The sequence below is a fragment of the Typopeltis vanoorti genome, chromosome 6, assembly GCF_054136105.1.
Source record: "Typopeltis vanoorti isolate ZY-2024b chromosome 6, IOZ_Tvanoo_1.0, whole genome shotgun sequence".
NCBI classification, from domain to species: Eukaryota; Metazoa; Arthropoda; class Arachnida; order Uropygi; family Thelyphonidae; genus Typopeltis; species Typopeltis vanoorti.
This window is the reverse complement of record NC_143554.1, coordinates 156,851,689-156,864,054: the sequence shown is the minus strand read 5'-3', so window position 1 is coordinate 156,864,054 and position 12,366 is coordinate 156,851,689.

The window sequence follows — 12,366 nt, the reverse complement described above, 5'->3', positions numbered from 1 at the left end:
ACTCTTACAGAGATGCTCTACAGCGGTGGAAAAACATAGATCTTCATCACACACTGACAGGATCAACAGAGTCAGTCTCTCCTTACAGAAATATAACGTCTTACAACTGGCCAATCCTTCCTTTTCTCTACATGGAACCAGACAGGAATAAGAATCATAGGAGACCTCCCGAACCAGACACAAAACATTCATATGCCTACCACTGAAAAAACTCAAAAATTGAAAAGCAATATCAACAGATGCAGGCTACTATTATCAAAACTTTCCAGATATCGCTACACCTCAGAGAATCCGTATTCCTTCTAGAAACTGCGGCGAGCTAACGTTTCATCTTGCATCATCTGAAGCCTCACTTCCAATTCTTCTCTCCAACTACAAGAAAATATACCACTTTATTATATTAGTGCCTCCAACTTCGCCCTTCGTATATTCATCCTTAACCCTCTCATCTACAAGGCTGCATATTCCACTCAGTTTTCAGTGGGATCTTCCGTATAAATCGAGGTGTGCCAAACCAGATCCGACTACAGTGGAGGCTATGGCGTAACATCTTGCCAACTCTCACTAAGCTCTACAAATTTCAACTTAGAGAAACGGATCCTATCTATTCTGCGAAGTTTCTTGTATCTTGGAACACATATATCTAAACTGTCCCACAAACAAAGCGGTGATCCTATGCCCTGAACACTTCCTCTAGCACCTGTAACTATGCATACAGCCAAGAAGACTACTGGAATTTATTCCGTACAGAAGAGAACAGACACAGAATAGGCAAATTCTTCTTCATCTGCGGTACGGTCATCATCTTGAGCTTTTACCTTAAGCACAAGAAATAACCAGCACCCATCCATCACCGAATCGGCACAAACCCTCATGTACAGCCTACGTCCGGAACTACAAAGCAGGCTTTCACTGGAACTTGATTATTCCAAAGAAACAAGAACTGTCGCGAAATTCAAAGAGGAGTGGAATCCAACTGGAACCCTGTTCAGGATTGCTGACGACGATACCTTTCAACTAAGAGATAACTAAGAAGTGATACTGAACTGTAATGTTGACTCTTACTCAAAAGACAAACCCTCTCTTTCACTTATGCATCTTTTGCCTCCTTTCTGTCGCATATCCGAAAGGAACATTTTTTCCCCTTTAATATTAATTCTTATAATATGTAAATAGTCTCTTTGTTGCTTATCTTCCAATGTATATTTTATTAAGTTAAATAAAAAATAACGACTTTCTCATATACTATAATTGTAGTTACAAGTTTTGCGACATTTCGTATGTTGTGTGGATCTAAAAAAGAAGGCTTTCTACATTATCTACTGAGTGGATCGTTTATTGTCCACTTCAAGATTATTATTTATCAGCGTTTATTATGCTTGTTTCTGTATCTAATTAGTTCAAAGCAGTGTCTTAATTGATGTTTATTATCAAACTTTTCTCTTATAGAATTACTGCGTGCATGGAATTTGCCATTCAATTATTATCGAAGATTTAAAAATTTCACAAAAATAATTGCAAAATTTATTTCTAAAATTAAATTTGTTAATTTATTTGCAACTTTGTTTGTCGAAATATTATTTCTAGAAAACTTGAAAAGTTGCACCTGCTGACTTCATAAGTTTACTCAACGTCAAGTACCACCTCGACACCAAGATATTTCTACAAGAAGTATTTCATAGTTACAGGTTCACATGTGTTGCTAATGATGAGCCTACATCGCCACCATGTATCAAATTTATATAAAAACACCAAATAAATATCAGAAGTTATTTGCTGCGAGTGTCTTTTGTAGAGTTTCAAATGCTGAGTTCCGAAATTCAACATTTGAAACACGACACAAGGCAGTGTTACATTCAACCATCCTTTTCATGTGGCATTTTGAGTAAAAATGAACAAGAATCAACTCTCAAACGTATTTATATCTGGTACTGTCTTTCTGCACTTATGGGTGAAAAGAGGAAAGCAATTTAGGAATGGGTGAAGTATGTGTTAGTATGAGAATATTAGGCTAAACTCCCAGACAAGATAAGAAGATTAAATCATGACCTGAGGCCATCACATACGCAAAGTCTGCGTTGCGCAGGGGGGGGGGGTCTCCAGTGGACGAGAACAGAAGCGTCGGAACGGAGTGCAGAGGAATTGAGATGCCATGTGAAGGTCATCGAGGGGTTTATAGTTTTTCGCGACACGAAAACGAGGCTATTGCTTTTCGTTTTTTGTCTTTTATCTGTTCCAGTCGTTCTCGGAGAAAGGAAGTTCCAGTGAGGTCAGGGTGAGATGAATGAGAGCGGCAATGCGGCCAAGTAGAATGCAAACGTGCGTATAGGTCTCAGCATAGCAGAAGGTCAGCATAGGCCGAGAAGAAAATGCGGAACCTCGTGGACCAACATCGGCAGAAGTTCTTCGTGAACATCGTAGGCAACGAATCGTTATCGTGTTCGCATATCTACCGTCCAGAAGCAAGGACCTAAGGAAGTTTTATAAATTTTACAGTGTAAAGTTTATATATCTTCATGATATATAATGTGTATAAATTTATTTTTGATTGTGTTTACTCCTCTATGATCTTATATGTGTATTGCCCTCGTGTGCAAAACTCTATAGACAAAGGAAATGCCTCTCGCTAGAGCCAATCCATTTGTTAGAATACCAGTGTTAACCCTGTTTCAAATTACTGAAAATTTATTTGTTTGCGCTGCACCACCAAAATTCTATAGATAAGAAAAAGTTCTTTATCTAAGAGCAAACACCTGGTATGGCACACGGTCCTGTATCCTTTCCTTCTCTATTTCCAACCACAATAAGCGAATCCAACCACAATTACGCATAGGTTCTCTTTATCGGTGGTGCATTGAGATTAGTGATCAGGCAAGTTATTTGGTTGAGAGGAAAAATATGTATTCATTACTAATAAAGCAAGTTACACTTAATTTTATAGACACTAACTTAACTAAAGTTGGTATGAAAGGTAAATAAGATAACTCGACATAACCTGCACATTCTGGTTCCCTTACAACATGAAATATTATCAATTACTATTAAAACGGGATGTCCTTCTAATTACTTAACACTCCTAGGTTATTTTCACACAATTATTTGTTCAAGAACAAACAATGACAAACAAAAATATTTTCACACTGCTCTTTTCCAAGTTTTCTGACTCAGATCAATCATTCCCTATCGTGGTTCAACTCCTAAAGTCCTACAACACTTCATAAATCCCAATTCTAATTAGTCCCTTTTACCGTCACAATCTAACGTTCCTTGTATACAAAAATTGGAAAGTTCTTATTTTACCGAGGTGTCGGGATCTCATTGACTTATACTTGCGATCATCAATTGGAATTATACGGCTCGCGTCTTCTTCATCTGGTCCCCTTTTAACGAGGTTACCTGGCTGATACGTTCCTTAGGTTCTTGCTTCTGGACGGTAGATATGCGAACACAATCACGATTCGTTGCCTACGATGTTCACGAAGAACTTCTGCCGATGTTAGTCCACGAGGTTCCGCATTTTCTTCTCGGCCTACGCTGACCTTCTGATACGCCGAGACCTATACGCACGTTGGCATTCTACTTGGCCGCATAGCCGCTCTCATTCATCTCACCCTGACCTCACTGGAACTTCCTTTCTCCGGGAAAGACTGGAACAGATAAAAGGCAAAACCAAAAAGCAAAAACCTCGTTTTCGTATTGCGAAAAACTCTATACCCCCTCGATGACCTTCAGACGGCATCTCAATTCCTCTGCACTCCGTTTCGACGATTCGTCCACTGGAGAATCCCCGCGCAAAGCAGACCTTTGCGTATGTGATGGCCTCAGGTCATGAATTAATCTTCTTATCTTGTCTGGGAGTTTAGCCTAATGTTCGCATACTAACGCATACTTCACCCATTCCCTAAATTGCTTCCCTCTTTTTTTTTTTTTTTTTCATAAGACATTTGACAATGCAATATTCAGCAAATTTCAAATCAGGGATGTTATTATTATTTCATTCACACTCAATTTCTTTTTATAGATATACAAGTACTTCATCGAGAATTAAGATAATTGTTAAATCTGTATTTTAAATTTGTATATATATATACAGGGTGTTCGCGATAAATTTGACATATTTATAATTAATTATATTTTTCCGTAAGTTACATGTATTAACACACACTTCTCTTCATTTAAAAGTTTGGACCCTTCTTCATTCATATACAAGATGTCAGAAAGGATGGATAGCTGGAACCCACCTGAATCATGGAAGAGAATAACTTGTATCATGATGATTCGTGCCCGCCATCAAAATAAGGATATTACGACTGCTGCCCAATGCTCCCTGAATACAGTAAAAACAATCAGGCATGAACTAGAGACTTGCAATGGTGACTACGAGGATGTAGCAAGAAGAAAGATCCCTAGCAGACGATCTGATTGCGTTCGTACAGCAGAATTCCTCGCAAATCTGCAGGAACAGGTGTTGAAGAACCCTGGCATTGGAATTCGGGCTTTGTTCGTGGAGTTGCTAACTGTAGTCAAGCCCTGGATAACAAGGGTAGCCAATGGTAGGCCGTATGTATGGCAGCAGGATTCGGCCCCTTGCCACACCTCTGGGAAAAGTCAAAAATGGTTGTCTGAAAATTTCTACGACTTCACCAGTCCAAATGTTTGGCCTCCAAACTCCCCAGACCTTAACCCCATGGATTATTTTGTATGGGGCGCAGTTGAAAAAGACACCAAGCGCACTTCCAGTAATACAAAAGCCCAGTTAATGGATAAAATTAAAACAGTTTTTGCGGCCCTTCCCAGGGAGACTGTAGCATCAGCTTGTTCGAGGTTCCGAAGCAGAATTGAAGCTGTGATCGATGCTAATGGTGGTTATTTTGAGTAAATCTTGTTGATAGTATTGTAATTAACTCTGCCTGTAATGTTTTTTTGTCAATTCATTAAATTTAATAGATACAAAGAAGATTTTCTTTTTCCTTACGAAACTGTCCCGAAATTTATCCCGAACACCCTGTATATATATATATATATATATATACACACACACAAATTGTTAGCAAAGCTCCTCAAATGGATATTGCATTCTACAATGTCAATGACAGAAAAACACGCTCAATAACATTGTCAGGCAGTGAAGATCTGTTTGGTCCCATATGGCGTATCTTTATTTGTAATTACTGATAACCGGTATAAATACACAATTGCGGTCATGCAGTTGAAAACACACGGCTAATCTCTCTGGTTTCCGCCTCGAAGAACCTTTTGTTCGGATCAGTTGATGTGTGGAGGGATCCATCCTGCATGAAAATGACTGAATTTTGGCACAGACCCTGCTGTAGCTGTGGTACAACAAAATTGTTTATCATATCGCGATACCTCTCGGCAGTAACTGAGCAGGTCACAAGACCCGACTGGCAATTATCCTCAAAGAAGAATGGTCAAAGGATAAAACAAGCTGTAAACCGCATCAGACAGTAACTTTGGGGGAGTTTGTTGAATTGCATGCTGGTCTTGCGTAGTGCATATTCCCGACAATTGTGGGTATTCACGGTTCCTTTCAGGTGAAATTGAGCCTCATCTTCCCACAAAATCATCCAAAGCCAAGCAGAGTCCATCCCACTCGAGCAAGGAATGTTAAAGCGAATGCAGATTCACTTGCAAAGGCTACCAGATTCACTTGCCCACCTACGTCAGGGTTATCTTAAACGGATAAAAATGTAAAATCTTCCGTAGCATTTTGCAGGCAGTTGTATATAAGGCACATTCGTGTGTCTTCATACAGCACGTGCATTGCAGAAATCAATTATTCGTGGCCTGCTCCACAACGGCACTAGCAACTTCATTCGCTGGTTAACTCAAATTACTAATGTCGCTTATAAATTACAATTAGCTTTAATTCCTCTGATATACCAATATTGGCACCTGGAATATTACTGCATGTTAAATCTGAATGAAACATAAATAGATTTAATTTCAGATCATTCACAATTTAACAGTAGATGGTATGAACACCCAAAACGAAGGGGAAAATCCCGTTCCCATATTTTTAAACTTAAAATTTACGTTATATACAAATTTCATACATGTGACGGCCTCGCCTACTCTCCGTATACGGGAATAAAAAGGCGTTAGCTGATTTTTTTTTTTTTTTTACATTTGACGTTTAGAACGCCCTTGGCTGTGAATTTTGGAATTACTTCCCCCCCCTCATATTTCGCTTCCGCATGATGCGCAATGTATTCCTGCAACGTTTTGCAGATTTAGACCACTGGGCGGCGCTCCACAACGCTTCAAACAGTGAATCTTTAATTTCGGAAACTGTATTTGTCTACAGCCATACCAGACGTGCATATTTTTCCCCAGAATTATTTAGGTTATTAGCAGTTTCTTCAGTGTTTTGCAAGTGTGTGTGTGTGTGAGAGAGAGAGAGAGAGGAGATTTGAATAATTTGCTCACACTGTGTTTAATGCCGTGTACTGAGGCATTCCTGTTTTCTTTTTCTATGTTTCAGTTTTATTTATAGCAATCTTCAAATGAAAAATTCAAGATAACACGTGCAGTGTTGGGATAATGAGGGAATATAGAACAAATAGCGGTTTTAATAGCTGCGAAACAAATTCTAAACTAAAATTATGCAGAATTGGGAGGAAAGGAGCTAATATTGATGGAATATATATATTTTTTAAATACATCTAGTCATCTGTCCTCCTTATAGACTTAAACAATGACAATAAACATTGTGGTGGCCTTGTGAGAGCGGTAAAAGTTTGATTCCTGCAACGTAACTTAAATGGCGAATTTCGCATTGTCATACGGAAAATATTCAATATAGAAATTTAACTTTAAATTATTACTGTTTCAAATAATCTTCATATTTTAGAATGCATATTTTTAGCCAGTTATCATAAAAAAAAAAGATAAGTGCTGCCATCGTGTGGTAATAAACTCTGACAACTAATATCTGAAATAATGAGAATTCTACGACCGAGTTTTGACCTACGGGATTAAAACCGTGTGTCCGGGAACTAAACACCTTCTTGCCTGTAACTTAACAGCAGAAGAAAGACAGAAAAAGTTCCACTGATCGGTAACTAGAATTCAACTTATTGCGTTCTTTCTATAGTCTAAAGTGAATGAAATCGAAACGTTAATTTGATCTCTGTAGATTTAAAGTGTTTTGATTTATTTATTCTATTATTTTATTGAATAAAAAATACACTTTATTTCAATAGAATAGATTTCATTTTAAATTAAAATGCCAAATAATTATATTCTTATTTAATCCTTGATCCAACTGTAAACAAGGTTTGCGCTTGAAGTCACTTCACGACTGGGCCACTTGTATTTAGAAGCTAATGCCTTCTTACTCGTATTAATTGCCTTAGTATACCTACGGCAAGATGGCAGATCTAGTACTGAGATAGCAGTGCTTTTTCTTTCGGAAACTTGGATTTTTCATCTCGCATATACGGCCACTTTCAATAGCTTGCTCGCTTCCAGAGTATTTTAATAATAAAATATTAAGCCTTTGCACTGCTTGTATATGGAATATATGAATTCTGTATTACTTCAAAACGTGGTAGCTCCTCTAGGTCTTCGACTTATATGATGCACTGAAGTGGTCTCTAACACTGTTCATTCTATTAGATGCTTGCCTATGATAAGTGGCTTGTCTATGGTAATGGGCCCCGATAAAGGCACTTATTGGGGCCCATCGATGGATGTCTTTGTGCGAGATATGAGCGGTTCTGATATGAGTTTGGGCAAGCGAACTTGTCACTGAGTAAAATCACCGCTGAGAATCATTGAACGATCGAGAGTTATGAGTTAAAATGATACTTTCGTTCACTCATTGAGATTAGAGTGATCTGAGGGATCGCTTAGTTTTTGGAGACGAATCCATTAGATTGCTGCCCGTCGTATGGCTTCTACTGACTGTCCTTAACAAGTCCCTTCGGGGGAGGCTCTTCCAGGCAGACGAGCGGTTGTGCTCGGTGATAATGTTCCCTTGTCACTGAGTGGAACTAGCTGATTATCTTCGAAAATGATCTTTCGGGTCATTTTACGACTGAGTTTTGATGTTAGAGTGGTCTGTGGAATCGCCTAATTTTTGGTGATGCTCTTTGCTTATACAAAGGACTGGATTCCAGACAGTAGAGTGGTTCTGCTTGGTGGCAGGTTTTTATCTTGAAATTATTTCAATTTAAAAATACAGAATTAAAATTTCAGAATTGCTTTTATACACACACGATTCTTAGTCCTATGTCATCACAAATCTCATCTCCATTAAATATTGACTATTTTTTCTCAATTCAAATAATGGCTTTTTCTGGTGTCATTGTTATACACCCTCTGTCCAAAAAGAAACCGAACTTTTCTTAGAAATTAAAATACTGGTCAATTTAAATTATTTAAATCATTTATTTCAATCAATATACCTTCCCTCAGCTTCGATACAGCGTTTCGCATGGTCAATTAATTCGTTACATGAATTTTTTATACTGGTTTTGGGATACAATTGAGGGTCGTGGTTACTGCCGCTTGAACGTTTTCAGTGGTGTCGTATCGCTTTACTTTCATCGGCAAATGAAGTCCGGAGAAAAGAAAGAAGTCGCAAGTTTGAGTCCTTACGGTACGTTTTAATGAGGTCCTTGCAGTGTTCAATTCGATACATTTTTTTTGGTCGTCGGTCAACTTGTGGGACACAAATCGCGAATTCAATTTACGAAGGCCCAAACTCTCAGTCAAACTTTTGTGCGTACTTGATTTTGGAATCCCCAATTCATCTTCAATCAATCTCACGGACGATTTCGGGTTTTCTTTGATGAAATCACGCCCTTTTTGGATGTTTACTTCGCTCAGTCCAGTTTTTGGACGGCCCGGCTTTTCATCGTCCTCAAGCGTCTCATAACCACTTTGAAATTGCTTAAACCCCTCGCAAACTTCAGTATACGGGATAAGCATTCATCACCGTATGCTTTTTGAAGCATTTGATGCGTTTCAATAAAACGTTTACCAAGTTTAACACAAAAGTCAATCGCAGCTATTTTGTTTGAAACTCATTTTCCGACCGTTCGTCAAAACCCACTGTCACTCTTGGCACTATAACTCGGCTTCTAATGAAACAAATGTCATAAACAATTGACACAACAATTAACAAGGATGCCATTTTCGAAAACAAAAAGGTACAACAGGTGGATGGCGCGACTAGTTTCTTCTATTTTCGAAAAGTTCGGTTTCTTTTTGGACAGAGGGTGTATGTATATATTGGATTGAAGAATGTCTCTTAGGCTAATAATAATAAAAAGAACGCATTTAATTAAGAAACACAACATTGCCCTTATAGCCAATGTAACGTCCATATCAACTTCCAAGGAATGGAATAGTGTGAGATTATCGTATCCCAGACACACCCTTTGACATCTATCAGCAAAGGCCCCTTATGTAATAAAGGAGATGACGAGTTAATCACCGTAATATTACAGATCTTCTTGGATCCGATGGATTCTGTGATCATACATTGATAAGCAGCAGTAGCAGCACCTCAGAATGCAACAAACGCGAGCCTCTCTCGACAACAATTAGTGGGCAGAATAGTCATTGGAAATAATTTTACAATGTGGCCCAATATCAGGATATGGACAAAATAATTCCTTTATTCCCAAAAGAACATTCAGCCATTTTTGATAGTACGTGCACTGCTTAGAAAGATGCCAAAGGATATCATAGTGGAAGGAACAAACAGCCATGGCGCCCGCCTCAGTGAGATGGAAGATCTGCCATGCGACCTCTCGCTACGATGAGTGCAGCAATCCTACGGAGCATACTTTTCAGAAGCGTACGATAGCGTTCAATGGGAATTTTGGACCATTTTTCCAGTAAGCATGTAATGAGGTCCTGCAGTTGTAGTTAGGACGGCCCTTGACCTCAGACATTTAATAGGGTTGAGGTCGGGGTTCTGTTGAGGATACTCATATAATAACCACGTTCATGTTCACGAACCAAGCAGTTACAGCATCAACCTTATGACCCGTGCACTATCTTGCTGAAAGAGACAATCGTCAGTTCCTTAGAAACGTCACAAAGTAGGAAGCATTGCAAAGTCCAAAATGTTCAGATGCTTCTTTGATTAAACTTTGAGTTTAAAGTTTGCGGCACCATAAACGGAGGTTCAAGGCTAAACCAGGAAAAACAGGACCAGTGGCGGCCCGTACATAAGCACTGCGACACTGAAGCACCCACAAGGAAAAAATTAAAAATTTAAATTTTGTTTGTGTTTATAAATAATAACAATGCTTACATTATATAAATGCAATACAACATGTTAAAGGTTACAGATTATGTTTCGACAGGATTGAATAGTTAATAATTGGAATTGTTTCATTAACGCTTTAGATTACGAAACAAATACGCTGCCATCTAAGGCGGTGTTGGTATTATCACGTTCGGCCAATTGCAGCTAGACTCGCCGATGTTCGTTTGCGCTTCTCATTGCACGTTACAAGTGATTCCGACACTGCTCGTTTGGGCAGTGCATCGTATGCTTGCACGTGTTATTTCTGTCAGATCCGAAACGTTTATTATTGGTGCGTGTTCGTGGTGAGGGTGAACTATTTTTTGCAAATCTTATTTTATTTAGTTAACATAACATATAATTATTTATTTAGTATAGATACAAGGCTGAATTATGATGAGGAGTGTCACTGTTGAAAATATGAAAAGAATTATATTTTTTTCAATTATCGTTACACGAAACAAATACGCTGCGATCTAACGCATTGTCAGAATTATCGCGTTTGGCCAAATGCAGCCAGACTCGTCGATATTCGTTTGCGCTTGTGATTGCACTCCTTCCGGCACCGCTCGTTTGGGCAGTGTATCGTATGCTTGAGTGCGTTATTTCTGTGAGATATGAAACTTTTATTATTGGTGTTTGTTCGTGGCAATGGTGGAATATTTTTTATAAAGCAATTTTTTTATATGTAAATTTATTTATTAATAAATTGGCTACTGGTTAGGAAAAAAATAATTTTTTTTATTTTGCATATGCAGCACCCCCACTTAAAATTTTCACCGGCCGCCCTCAGAACAGGACCATATCATCACACTGCTATCACCGAATTTCATAGTTGGGGTTACGCACTCTGGTAGGAGAAGTTCAGCGGGCACCCATCACAACCACACCAGTCTATCTGCTCATTAGAGGGACAGCATGATTCAACGTTCCATAACACAGCTCTCCAAGCTTCCACATTCAGCTGGATACGCACTTTGCCTATTGAAAACGACCCTGCATGTTGCTTCGGATAATAAGGGTGCTTGCATGATGCTATCCTACAATGGAACCCATGGTGTGACCCGCAATTCTGAACGTTTTTGTGCAGATTGGTGTTCCCGTCGATGTCCAGACTTCCTCATTCAACGTGCAGACCAACGAATCACAATTTTACATGTTATCCTTCGAAGCACCCTATGGTCACGTTCTGTGAGTGTGGTGAATCGTCCACTGTGGGGTAGCACTGGCAGTTGATTCTCTGAGCTTTCCTCTCATTATAGAAGGTTCGTATCACTGATTGTTGACCTGGATGGCCGAATTGTTCAACAATTTGATAAACATATAATCCTGCAACTGTTAGCATTCTCATCTATATAAGATGCTGAGATTTCTTGTATGATTTTGGAGGGTAGACCATATAAGCTGAGTATTTTAAACATTCCCTCTCTATTAATAAAGTCAAAGGCTTTTTTTTTGAAGTTTATAAAGGTTAAAATGAGTGGTAGGTTTCACAGGAACCTTCTACGATTCTTCTAATGCAATGCATCTGTTCTAGTGTACATTTGTGTTCAGAAATACAGCTTGGTTTTTCTTACAAGTGGTCTTAAGTGAGGTTCTGGCCTACTGAGCATCATCCTATTTTAGATTTTAACTATGGTTGATAGCAAAGTAATACCTCTGTACTTATCTTTTCTATTGAAATTTTCCTCTTTGGGTAGAGGGATAAGGCATTGTTTTGATTGCTTAGGTAGTGTTCCAGTGTTTAATGCTTGATTCTTTATGGAAAGGAGATTGGAATATGTGTTATACCCAACATTTTTGGAAGGTTCTGTTTTGATTCCATCAATCTCTAGGGATTTTCTTGCTTTTGTTTGATCTATTGCTATTTTTAGTCTTTTTCAGTGAGGTCTTTATAAATTATTGGTAGAACGGTGAGTTAGACGCAGGTGTGCTAACTGGCTTCAATGTTGGGGATTATCAGAATTCAGTAATTCTTGAAAGTAGTTTCCTTATTCTTTCGTCAAGTTCGAATATTCTGATAGCTGTCTACCAGTTTTGTCAGGTGTGGCAATATTTCCACTTCTTTTTGTTTTGTG